At 48.0% G+C, this 13412-nt stretch overlaps 1 long non-coding RNA gene across 1 annotated transcript; it reads left to right on the forward strand.

The window, feature by feature from the left end:
• The first annotated feature begins 2025 nt into the window (after positions 1 to 2025).
• LOC116451252 lies at positions 2026 to 9592 on the forward strand. Its single transcript, XR_004243150.1, has 3 exons — positions 2026 to 2314; positions 5965 to 6464; positions 6972 to 9592. It is a non-coding gene; the product is annotated as an uncharacterized LOC116451252 (long non-coding RNA).
• Positions 9593 to 13412: the final 3820 nt, after the last annotated feature.

The following is a 13412-nucleotide window of genomic DNA, read 5'->3' on the forward strand; positions in this document are numbered from 1 at the left end:
GATAAGTGGTGCCTGTCCTGCCTGGCACCTCTCGCAGCTTCTGCGTTTCCAAATAAATAGCGATGATAAAGAGGGTTTTTCAGATGTGACCCATAGGTATTGCATATTTATGCAAGTGATAATCTCTGGAAAAAAGATGCCTGCTAAGGAGTGTTCTCGTGGTATATCGGTGAAAGCCAGAGTCAGCCTTGTCCAGACTAATATTAACCTCCGTACACATCTATATGTGCAGCATCTGCTGAGTCTTTGGCTGGGCTTGTGGGTTTGACATTGAGCTCCTCATTTCAGTCTCAGCTCCAAGAACGCGCGGCTGCCCGGTGGCGCCGAGCGCCGGTCCGTCCGTGCCAGCCCCGCCAGCGGCCCATGCCAGGCGCTGCCGAGGAGACTGCGGAGCACCATCGCAGCTCATCGGCGGAGCTCGGCCTGCCGTGCCAGCTGGTGCTCGTCAGCTCCGTGTCCTGCAGCACTGGGGCTGATGGAAATCGCCGAGGAGAGCTCCGCGCCTGCCTTCAATCCCGGCAGCACAAACGCCGGGAGCGGAGCCTCGCCCGCCGGGCGCCGCGTGGTGCTCTCTGCTGATTGCCCGATCTCGGGGACCCAGAGCTGCCACCCCTGATGGGGGTTCAGCGCTTACAGTCACCAATACCATCAACACAGCAGCCGGCAGATGAAAGGTTTTGCTCACTGGTGTTTGCGCTCTCCCCGTTTCCCTCGTGGTCCCGGGAAAGCCGGGTGAGTACGCGGAGAGCTGCTGCCCCGGCGAGGGCTGGGACCACGGTGTGCAGCAGGGTGGGCAGAGAGATGCTCCTGCATGTGTAAATAGGTTAAAAAAAAAATAAAGACCAGTAAAAGAACACAAAGTTGGGCAAAACTTGACAACATCTGGAGCCCGTGTAAGGGCAGAGTTACAAACGCTGTAGCCCAGAGCTGGGCTCTGGCTGGACCTGCTCGTCTCCAGAAGATGAACATTTTCCCCACTTTTATAGAGCAGCAAAAGCTATTCTTTTAGCTGTCGAGCCCTTTTTTGAAAATTAGTAAGGGCTTTTTTTCTTTTTTGCCTCAATAACCTACAGCAGAGAGTCCTACAGGCTAATTATATGTTTCATTTTAAATCCTTTAATTTTTTTGTAGTTCAAATAGATAACTGTGTTTTTCTCCCACATCTTTGATTCAGACAGATGATTTGCTTCATTAATTGATATGTGGAGGAGGGGGGGCTAGAAATGAGCTATATTTATGCTTCAAAAATAATCTTTTCCTAACTGCATTTTTTTCTTCTATGAATCCTCATATTTATTTCAAAATTATCCTGAAGTGAATGTCATCAACCTTTGTGCAGGAGCCTTTTCTAGATTAATTAGTCTATAATGAATCTACTTCTCATCCACTTTGATTTTCAACTTTCAGGCTGGCCTGGTGTCAGACTGCACCCAGAAACCTGCTTTCTCTCCTGATCTGTCAGAATGAGGAGGAGGGCAGGGTGCTGGGGCTGTCTGAAAAACCCGACAGTTTGGAAGAGCTGGGATTTCGGTTGTTGAGGTGAGAACGCATTTGGGAAGTGCTTCGTTCCTGCAGGAGCTGCTGAGAACCGGTGAGATCAGAATGGAGCCACCCCAGAGCCCAGCCTGGGCCGGGTCCAGCCGCTCTGTGGGATGGCACAAGCATCCCTGTGCCAGCGATGGATTCACGTCCCAGAGGGAGATTTTGTGTGGCCCTGTCCCTTGGTGATGATTATTTCAGCTCTTCCTTTTCCTGGACAGAAGGAGAAACTTGTGAAGGTCCCAGCCCTGAAAAGCAGACACCAGAGTGAATCACACCCTTGCACTGGCGTGACACCAGCCAGGGTCTCATCTCCTCAGGGAGATTTCCAGCTCTGCTTGCTTGCTGCTTTCTTCTTGGCTTTTTTTCTTTGGCTTTCAACACACTTTGGTGAAAAAAATGGGTGTGAATCATTTTTCATGAGAAGCTTCCATTGCAAAAAGTGCTTTTTTTAGGAACTCAGCATCTTTATAAGTGAAATGCCAGAAATCTCACAAGCTGAAGCTGAAATGTGCTGGTTGCAACATTAGGTGCTAACAGTTGGCAAAGCTTGAGTCCCAGTGGCTAAAGCACCAGAGAAAATGGCAGACAGCTCCTTGGCTTTTAAATTTGGGCTGTCTCACTTGTGTGGCAGGAGGAGAGAGGGTAGGGCTGGGCTCAGGCTGGCTGGCTGTGATTGACACAATTCAGGGACAGGTTTTTATGGCTCTCATCCTGGTGACGTTCTGATTGCCTCCCCAGCACTAATGAAGACATCCCCTAATGGGCCTGCCAGGTAGGAAAATATGATTATCTCTGATTTCTGGATGAGCCTGCCCCAAGTGGCTCTGTCTGCCTGACGTCTCTGGCCTGTGTGACAGTGGTGCTGACACGTCCCACGCAGGTGCTGCTGCTGCTCCTGGCCCCACGGTGCCACGGTGGCTGCGTGCGGCTGGGGCTGGCCCCACCACAGGTCTCAGAGATGCTCCTAAAGCCACCAAGAAACCTCTCCAGATCAGCAATATTTTGGCTGAGAAATGTGGAAAAAATGCCATGTCCACTGTTGGTTTTGTCTTGAAATCTTCAAACCAAACCAGCTGGTGGGTTTTGGGGAGAATTGTCAGTGGTTTTGTCTAGATATCTGAGAATTTTTATAGAAATGCCTGCAAAAAAAATGTGCATAACATGTTAGTAACAGTCTCAAGGAAGCTGGGAGAGGAGAAAATTTTTTTAGGAGAGTAAAAATGGATAGAATATTTTGTGAGATTAAAAATGTTTGATGCTGGCACCAGCTTGGGGTAAGGTGGGGAGAAATGTTTGTGAAAGCATCATTTGGGACAAAACCTTTCATCTGACAGTTCAGGTCAGCCTCCAGGCCACCACAAGGGCTGTGACCCCTGGCTGGGCAGTCTGGCTGCCTGCCAAAATTTCAGACCCTGCCACCTCTTCCGCAGCTCGTTGGGGACACACCTGAGCGCGGTGCCTCCGGCTGGGCCCTGTGCCAGGCACCGCTGGCTCCCGCCCTGCTGCCGGTGGGGAGCTGCAGGCTGGTGGCAGACACGAGTGGTTTACAGGCAGATTTGTAGCTGTAAGAGTTTTGCAGCCCAGTGCCACGCTGCGGACAGCTGGGTGGCCGGGATGAAGGATGATGCCTCTGCTCCGGTCCCCTTTGACCTGAGCCGAGCAGCAAACTCAGCTTGGCCTCTGGGTGGAGAGGTGGCACACATGGATTTTGATAACTTTCTTCTGCTTAGAGGTCATTGTCCACTTTAAATATTCATGTTCCGAGTGACATTAAATAAATAATGCTGAACTTGTTAAGCTGAGTGGCTTGCAACTTCTGCATTTTGTGTCTTGTTTGCAATCGAGAAGAGATGTGAGGCTGCTAAATACAACCTGCTCTTTAACTGGGAAAGGTTTTGCTGTTCAGACCCAGTTATCTGCTCACTGGGTTTGAAAAGCAGGACTGAAATAGTTTGCAGAGAGGTGTCTCCAACACCTACAGGCTGGTTTCCATTTTTGAAGGGAGAAAAGGAAAAAAAGAGTCCTGCAAATTGTTGGTTCTGTTTTGATCAGCCCTAAGTGCCCAGCATGGATCATTGTGTGTGGTGATGGTCATTCCCTTCAGCCTCTCCACAGGCCCTGCTGCAGTCCCCTGCTCCTCCACGGCTCCTGACAGGGCTGTCAGGCATCCCCCTGGGCTCCCATCACGTGGATTGCCATGCACTGCCTGTAGTATTTGCAATAAAGGACAATTTGCAAGAAGTCCCTGTGGCATGAGACGGGAAACAAATGGCCAGCACCTCATGTGTTATTTTTTCATTTATTTGGTTGGTACCAGAATATCTTCCGGTGCCTTGGGACTTGCAGGTCAATCCAGACACTTGTATTTGCAAAAGGTGCAATATGAGGTTTCAAGGTGGGAGCCTTTCAGTGAGATGAGATTTATGCAGAAACAGTTATTATACCTCCTGCCCCCCCCCCCCCATCCGCTTCAGAAGGAATATGAATCACCAGTTGAAGGCCTCCTGTATTCGTAAATCAGCTGCAACATAACGGTGATGTTGGGAAGTTGTACCGAGTTAACTGAGCTACTTCTCAATCTCAGAGCTTTACATAATCCCTTCTTAACACACTGTTATTTCCTTTATAGATAGACTCATAAATTACTGCTGGTACACAAAATGCGTGGGAGGCTGCCTGTTTGCACAGCATGGGACCAAGACCTGCACATTCAAATATCGGCAGACAGCTGGAACACAATCTGTGAAAAGGCACTCAGAGCCTCCAGGACTATTAGATACAAACTTAGAACATCAACCAAGAATTTTATATCTTGCATTACATGGGTAATGCCAAAAAGAATAGGTGCAATACCCCTGGGACTTTGTGGATAAATGTCACAGCAGAGCATGCAAAAAACCTTCTGTGGGTAGGTGGATCGGTGTGCAGGCAGAGCTGGGGACATATGTGTGCTTCTGCATGAACATGAATTCGTGTATAACTAAATATCTGAGTGAGGAGGATCAGCCTGTGATAGCTATATTTAATTTGGTATCCCATTTTGTGCTGAACTCTCACCACATCAAGAGAATTGGGAAACGTGTTACTTTGGGTTCTGCAGTCATTTTATTGCAGTCATATAAACCCACAATGTATATGAAACCCAAATTGTTCTTTTTCTGAAGTTATTTGCTTCCTAATGTGGCAAAAGTTTCCATTATGGACAAAGTTGCCTTATTTGCTTCTACCAGTACGTCCAATTTACACCCGCAGCTTTACCAGATGGGTCTGGGAGATGCAGCCCTTAGACTGATGAACACAAAGGAAGGCAGGATTGAGACTGTAGAGCCTCTGGTTCCACTTCCATTTCATTGCCTTCTTTATCTTACTGCCTGACTTCTTCAAACCTCAGCATCTGATTGTGAAATGTGGTCCAAGGCTGCCTCTTATCCCAAACCCTCCAGGGCTGTGTGGTAACATTTGCGCTGCTTTTACCTTGTGTAGAAGCCCAGATTTTACAGATCTATTTCAGTTTCCTGTTACCCACATCCAGTAATCAAGATCTGGAAAAATTTGGATAAAATTTACTTTGGTTTTAATCTAAAGGACACCTCTTGATTACGCGGCTTTGATACGTTTCCAGCTGTGAATAGGAGGTATTCAGGCTAGTGATATGTTGGATTTGATTAGTAGCATAATCCATTGGGCATGGAAACAATTCACTGCTCCCAAGAAACTGGTCATTTCTGGGGTGTTTTTGTTTCTTTCAGGAATAAGTTCTGGTCAGGGAACAGTAGAGATGTGAAAACAAACAACACTCTTGAGTGGCTGTTTCAAAGCAAAAAGCCTCTGGCAGGTTGGATGAGGGAGGAGAGGCTGTTCCCTGGCCAGACTTGCTGCCTGCTCACCTGTGACACTACTGAAGCTGCACCAAGTTTTAGGACCTTGGTGCATCCTTCAGTCACTGGGGGATAAAAGCTCTTGCCTACAAGGCCTACCAGACACGAGGAAAGTGCATTGGGATTTTGGAATAAGAGATGGATAAAATCCCAAATGACTATTTCTCATTGCGCTGTTAAGGAATTTTAATAAAATTTGATTAAGAGGCAGGGATTAGGTATGGTGCTGCGTAAAAACATCAATTAGCAGAAGAACAAAAAGCAGTCATACAGCTTGAGATTGTTAGAAACTCCTGCTAGAAATATTCGGTGAAGAATTTCAGAGGCATAAGTTGCCATGAAGCCTGCAATTCTCTTCTTGATTCCTCTGGTAGCTTTCTGTTTTTATAGCCATGGGGAAAAAAAAAAAAGATTAATGTATCTGGTTTTTAACAATCTATCCAGGGTGTGGAAAAAGCCCTTCTTACGCTTTGCCTTTCAATTCTCCAATAATAAATTAACTATCACAGTTTAAGATGCAATTGTTGTTCTTTTATGTCTCCAGACTAATGCATCGTGACACCTCGATTACATGATGAGTGCATGGCTCCTCCTGCCCTCTCTCTTCTAGGTGAAAGCCTGTGAACAAATCAAGAGAATGCTCACCTGCTGCCAGGGCTGGATCTGCCCCATTTCTACAGCAGCAGCAGCAGCCACGCCCGGGGTCCCCAGCTGTCCCCTGCACCGGTGGCAGGGAGGACACAGGGCACCCGTCCCCACGCTGCTGTCAGACCTCCCAGTGACATCTCTGAAGGGACAACGCTTCTATTTGTGCTCCTGGGTACCTGCTGTCCCTAACAGTTTTAAAAAATAATAAGAAGCGGGAAATTGCAAAGCCAGTGGACCGAAACACCGTGGTGTGCAGGCAGAAGCCGCTGTGTCCATGCTACTGCCACGGATGCTGCAGGAGAGAGCAGGAGAATGCGACCCACAGCTCCAGTGAGAGTAATGAAATGTTTTGTGACTGAGGCTGCCTGGCCCCGCATCTGCAATAATCAAATCCTGGTAAGGTAATTTAGCAAGCTGTGGTTTTTTTTTCCCCAAGAGAAAACAGTTAGTTGTTCTTTTATTCCATCAGCTGGGCTGTGCATTCCACCAACTCCCCTCTGGCTGTTCTGCCCTGGCCAGGCTCTGGTCACCACGGCTGGACCAGCAAGACTGGTTTGCCACTGAAGCCATCCTGACCCTCATGGCTGCTCAAGTTCCTGAGCAGAACTGCTCAGTCTGGACACTCCCAGACTCAGGCAAAATTCCTCAGCCCATCTCCACAAAAACATGACTACTGTCATTAAGTACATCCTGTGATACCCCCATCATGCCCTGACGAGCCCACGCACTGAACCTCACGGCTCCTGCTGGAGCTACACCCCGTACCCAGCTGTGGAGGCACCACTGTGTGCTGGTCTCCCACTGCTGGTGAGTGGTCTGTGAAGGGTCTGAGATCATTGTCACACCTTGAGAGTCACACACAAAATAAAGATGTCTGCCTTCCTTCCCTCCCACTCTTTGCAGGGCTCATTTTGCAAACTGCAGCTACTGAGAATGGGAGAGAGCAGCATACTGAGAGCAGCATCACTCTGGCGGCGTTGTGGAACTCGGATGCTGCAACAGAAACCTGCAGGAGGAGGACAAACACACTGGGCTCCCAAAGCACTGTGTTTTGATGGACTTGCTCTTCCATTTGTGAGACAATAGACTGAGGAGCCAGTGGCACTTCTGCTGCATGGACCTGGTGACAATGCTCTGTCTGCTGCCAGCATCACCAGGCGCATGCGTGCCCATGTCATCCTGGTGCAGGTGATGGCTGTCACCCCGCAGATCCATGGCTGTGTCCATCCCAGGCTTGGCCCAGGACCAGGTGAGTAGCCAGTGGCCCCGGTCATTGGGTTGGCATACACATCCCCTCCTGCTCCATCCAACCACTGCCACCTCCTTTGTTGTTTGCCCCTTTAGGAATCTTAACGGGACCCATAATATTTAATGGGTTTGCTAGTGATAATGTCATTTTAAGTGACATAGCTGTGACAAATCGCTTCCACACGTCATTGAATTCTGTTTCTAAATTTTTATGTATTTTTGATAGGCCAATTTATCCCTGTTGCAGCTCCTGCCCGTGCAGTCAATGGCATTCCACTGGGGGTGAATTTTGTCTGCTATTTACAGCGTGTGCTTTTAAGCAGTGATTGGTGTGACAGTGTGATCTGTACAGCTGTCTCTCTGTATTTATTCTTTTGCCTATAAGTTTGATTTATACTAGCTTCAAAAAAGAAAGAAAAGCTCATAGCTTTTCATGGAAGTGACTTTAAATAACTGATTAACGATTACTATTAGCACGGCTATAACGGAACGGGGGTTGCCAAGTTTATGGGCTTGGCTGAGCAATTGCAGGTAAAGCTGCTGTGTGCCCCTCTCCAACTCTAAACCTTTTCTGAGGTTTTCTTTATAATTGGACAGTGCCCTCTGGGTTCAATCTGACTTGATGTGTCTGACATGAGGTTCACGGCGGAGCCGCCTGCGAGGGGATGTTTGATGTTTGCTGGCAGCACGTGGGTACCGCCGCGAGCCAGGGGTGCTCTGCACCAGCCTGCTCCTGCTGGGGACAGGAAACTCCACACCCCACACCACAGTGGGGACTTGCAGACAAGGCAGGCAGTGTTCAAGTCCTCTGCCTGAACTTGCGTCGTAGTCGTCAGATTTGTTTTCATGTATTCTAAGAGCTTAAAATGGTGTCTCTCAGAGGCGGCATCCTTTCGGGCTTGTGTCACAGGAGGAGCCCCCAGAGCTCTGTTTACAAAGCTGCCTCTCTGTGTGTGGCTCTGTGGCTGCACTGAGTTGTCTCCTGCCCCCTTGGGTGCTGATTCTGCCTCGATCCTGATTTATTCAGTACCACCCCAGAAGTCTCCTGGAGACTTTTAAAGGAATGCAGTGCTGAGTTACCCCCTCTGCTTGGCTTTGTGTTTCTTCTCTCCTCCTGGACTGCTAATAGCAGAGTCTGGTGGCCAGGAACACCTGCAAATAGCAAAGCTCTGGCTCCTGTGTGTCTGTGTGTCCGTGGGATGGTGCAGGGTGGGGCTTTTTGCTGCTGAGCCCCCATGGAGAGCAGCACAACCATCCTCGCCTTACCCTAGCCTGCCCCGAGGTGCCAATCAGGATCATTCAAGCAGCAAACTCCCTCCCAACACAGCAGCTACTACACAGTTAACATTTTCCAGGACTGAGACCTCTGAGATATTTATTCCAGCGTTTTCCTGCTTGCATTACCACCTGTGGTACCAAATAGGAGGAAGGATAGCTATGTCAATGAGATGTTCATGTCCTGCAAAAAGAAGAAACTTGCAAACCAGAAATGTTGTGTGTGTTTTTCTGAAAGTTTAAGTCTTGAATGTGTTTGTTTTGATGTGTTTGCACATGGGGAACCAGAAGCAGCAGCAGAGGGGTTCCATTTTTCCCAGCGCTGTGCAGTGAAGCCATCCAGCTAGGAGCACCCTGGCTATTTAGTTGTCAGATTTGTTCCTGTCAAAGTCCTAGGAAGGGAATAATACGTTGGGGTTTTTTTTTTCTATTTTTTTTAATAAGATGGCGGTGCTGCAAAAGTAGTAGAGGATAAGGCAAAGTCTGGGAATACAAAGTATTTTTATTGTTGTTACTATTTATCACAGCTTGAGTAGACCTGCCTGAGAATCGCTCTTGTTATTTTGTCTGCTTTCCTCTGGTTTATGTTCCCTCAGCAGAGCTTGATTAAAAACTATTGCATCTCATTTTGCTCACAAGGGTTGAGGTGCTGTGTCACCGTCACCTGTCTGCAGCCAAAATTATACGACACACCATGGAAGGGGTTGAATGTTTGCTACTGGTTTTGATCTTCTTCAAAATATCGTTTTCACTTTGTGTAGCTAGAGAATAGTCGGCCTCCTGCCGTTCCCATTCACTTCTTACCCTTGAACAATGAGAATAAAATCTGCCTGCAGTAATGTTCAGTTTATGCTGGGGAATTTTTTCTGATACAGAAAGGGAAATAAAGAAGCTTTATGAAATAATGGTGCCATTCTCAGATAAATAGATATTTTTGTTGTTAACTTCATATTCAAGGGGTAGCAAGGAGGTCAGCTCTAGCTGAACTCACAGCAGAACTGTGTAACTGTGTGGCCATTCAAAGTCTTTGGCCTTTTGGAGATTTTTTTGAAGATACTTTTAACTCATGCAGATTTTACCTTCCTATGTCTAAAAAGGACAGATTTATTACAGATACAATGGTGTGTCTCTGGTGTTTCAATGAATGTGGGCTCCTCGGGGCTGAAGGATGCCATCTTCCTGCAAGCAGCAGCACAGGAACAGGGAATGTGTGCCAGGCAAGGCAAACATCAGCAGGGCAGAGCAAACACAGTCCATGTTTGTGTTCGTCACCAGCCTCAGTGGTGCCCAGGGAACCTTGATGTTGAGGAGTTCTGCTCTTTCCAGCCCTGGGAGCCTTTCCTGGTTCCCTGCCTGCCCTGGCATCGATGTTGTGCCAGTCCAGCAGTGGTTCCACGGAAATGGGGATGCCAAAAAGGTTTCTCATGAGCGCCACTGCTCTGTGAAACACATGCATTTGCTAGCATGACTCTGCAACCAAACATCAGCTCAACTACTTTTTATTATTAATTTCAAGCTCCAGCTGCTGCCTTGAAGCATTTTGTTTTGACATTCTGAGAGCTGCTGCTCAGAACAAACAAAAGGGAAAGAAAAATGAAAGCAAGGCCCCTAAAACTCACTAGTAACATAAAGCCTAGCAAGGATGGCTAACCGTGACTAATAATCCATCAGGGTGGCTCATCTGTCAGCTGTAAAAGCATCATTCCTAGAAGTTTACTAAAGCTTTTTAAGGTCTAAGCTGAGTTTACTGCTTGTGGCAGCAGCAGGGTGCTGGCAGTGTGTGGTGCTGGCATTGTGTGGCCAAATGTCTGTCACCCACAGGTTCGGGTCTCCTTCAGTCCCACCCAGTGCCTGGGTGTGTTACTTTGGCCAGAGGAAACCAAAAGCTCCCTCAGTACAGGGGACTGCCCGCTGGCCTGAGTGGGGCCTGCCTTGGGAGGGTCCTTGTGTCTGCTTTCCCACAGCACGGCTTGTGAGTCTCTTATTCTTGCAAAGCTTTGTTCAACCCTCTCCACAGCTTCAGGGTCACAGCGGAGGTGAGGTGTCTGTTGGCAGTGTGGGGAGAGCAGGGAGCAGCCCTGCACTATTCCTGCCCAAAGGCACTGGAGGACACGCAGCTCTAACCCTGCCTGTCCCTGCCAGCACAGCCCTTTTCCTCCAGCTGGGCTCTGCCTGGCCAGAGCAGGACAGATGTGGAACAGCTCCATGAGAGATGGGGGGAGCACACGGAGGGCACGAGGCCTCTGAGGGCTCCCACTGAGCCCAGGAGCTGCTGAGGTTGGTCCATCTGGAGTAAACTCATGCTGAGTTTACTCAGTAACATGAGTTACCCTCGGCTGAGGGTTTCACCAGCAGCACATGGCAATTTGTCACCAGTAGATACTTGCTCTGTGCCTCCTGCAGTGTCTCAGTCACCTTCTCCAATCTCCCTTCCAGCGACTTTCCCTTTGCCCTTAATTAATCCATCATTTGGAAACAGCCCGCGGTGTATTTGCTGTTTCAAACTGCTGACCTTCAGGCTTTGCTCCCACCATGGCTCCCAGGCCACGCTGATCCCTTTTCCCTTCGGAGACTGGTGACACGCTCTGGTTTTGAAACAGCTTCATATAAAACTGGAAGGAGGTCTCAAATCCAGATCAAGCTTAACATCCACTGTCGATCCCCCACGTACTCAGCCTCTTCCCTCCTGCAAGTTTTAAGCCATTCTTTTCACTCTGCTGCTTTGTGGGGCTAATGAATTTGCTGCTGCTATTCCCTCTGAGGAGGGGACAGGAACAGTCACACAATTGGTGTGAAAGGCTTAGAAATACATGTAAGTGGCTTGGGTTTCTCTGTGAAATCTGAATTCAAATCCCCACTCTCAGTAAAAAAGAAAAAAAATAAAAGGGAGAAACACCAACACTGAAGAGCAACAACTTTAAAAAAAAGAATGTTCATAGGGAGTGTGAGGTTTCGCTGCCTTTATCTCTAGACGGGAATGTTGTAGTGTTGCCTACAGAGCCTTTCTTCTCTGCATTAGGCGAGCGAGGAGATTTCATTTCATACATCATTTACAGTGGAGTGCATCAAGAGCAGAGTTGGTGCATATTAACAGGGATGTGGGGAAAGAGTTGGGTTCTTTGAAAGTTTCAAAGCATCTCCACCAAGGAGGGCAGCCCGGGCTGCTGATTCCCTCTCACTCTGTCACAGAAACTGTGCGAACCAAAAGCCCAGGAAATGGAAGGAGGGGAGAACAAAGGCACTGAAAGGCCTGTGGTGCACCAGCATCAGTGGGAGCTGGAGTAGCACAGGGGTGCTGGAACAGACGGCCCCATAAGCCCCAAGAGGCTCTTCTGTCTCTTGCTCTCCTAACTGGAGTGAGTACAGGGTCCTTGCAGTACTTGGAAAGGGTGGTCATGAGCTGGGAGAACATGAGGAAGACATTGTCCTCCATTGTCCAGCCCATCCGACCAGCAGCTGCCCATAACCGAGCTCTCTTCATTGCCTTACACAGCACTTGAGCCAGGTCTTCAGATCACTACAGAACGGCCACCCCAGGTATTCATGACAAAGTCTTGTAGATAATGACTTGGGCTAAGAATCAATGCTCTTCTTTGTTAATGATACTTGGGTTGGTTTTGGTTTCCTCCTGGAATTTGCATCCATAAGATACACTTGAGAAAATTGGGAACTGGAGCTCTTGATGAGCTGTAAAACTACATCTAGGGATACTGATGTTGTCTCATCACAGGACCCAAGGAGCTGGAGCTTCCTGGAAAACAGCAGGCACCACAAAACATGCTATAAAAATTATGGAACTGGCAGTGGAATGGCAACATTTTCTCCTTTCCTTGTTCCCATGCTGTCTGCTCCTTTGGCAGGAGCTGCACTGGCCACCCTGCAAGAGGGAACAGGAAAGTCCCCAAAGCCTTGTGACATCCGTGCCAACGTCTTGCCACCTTCCTCGTGGCTGGACAGAGCCATTGGGAAGCACAGGACCTTGGGCCTCTGTGTGTGGAAAAATCCTCTCTGCCTGCTGTCCCTTGCCTTTTCTATGGAAGACCACCTAAGTGGTCTTGAATTTTGCCTAGAAATGTCTGGCAGAGAGCCTTAGGAATAACTCCAGTATCAAGGGCATCTTCCAGGACTTGCACTGGGAACACAATGATCACCTTATCTGCCTGACGCTGCTCATCCACGTACACATTTGTAGGTCAAGGGATTGGAAGAGATTTAAATAGGAGTTCCCATGGCTCCTGAAATTAATACAAAGTCTTATTTGGCAGACATTAATATAAAGCCTTTCCTGGCTGTTATAAAATTCACCACATTCCATTCTGATGGGTCACCTTAGTGCTATATGATCTGAGGGAGGGCAGAAATAGCAGCAAAAATGCCCAACTCGTTTGGGAATTCCTACTTGGACTCAAACACCTTTGGGTTTGTTCAGTAATTGATGTTGAGCAGAGATGCTTCCCTGGATTTACAACGTTTATTTTCAATTAAACTGTTGACTGGTACCTGCTCAGAGTCTGTTTCCAGAACTGGTGATGGATTTAAGTTGCTCAGGAGACAGTCAGCTTGCTCCAGGTGACATCTTCAAGGTTACAGGAGAAAAAACCAACCATGTCGGGCTTCTGTCAGCCGCAATTTTTGCCCTCTTAGAGTTAGGAAATGGAAACTTTTCCCATCCCTCCCCCATGACTGCGCTCAAAACTCCACAATCTATTTTCTCTCACTCTTCACCTCTTCTCCTTTATATTGGCTGCTTTGCACCAAAAGCCCCATAGTTACATGCTCTTTGACACTTGCATTTCAAAATGCCTGATTGTGGAGTTCTGC

This window comes from Corvus moneduloides, chromosome 14, assembly GCF_009650955.1.
Source record: "Corvus moneduloides isolate bCorMon1 chromosome 14, bCorMon1.pri, whole genome shotgun sequence".
Taxonomy (NCBI): domain Eukaryota; kingdom Metazoa; phylum Chordata; class Aves; order Passeriformes; family Corvidae; genus Corvus; species Corvus moneduloides.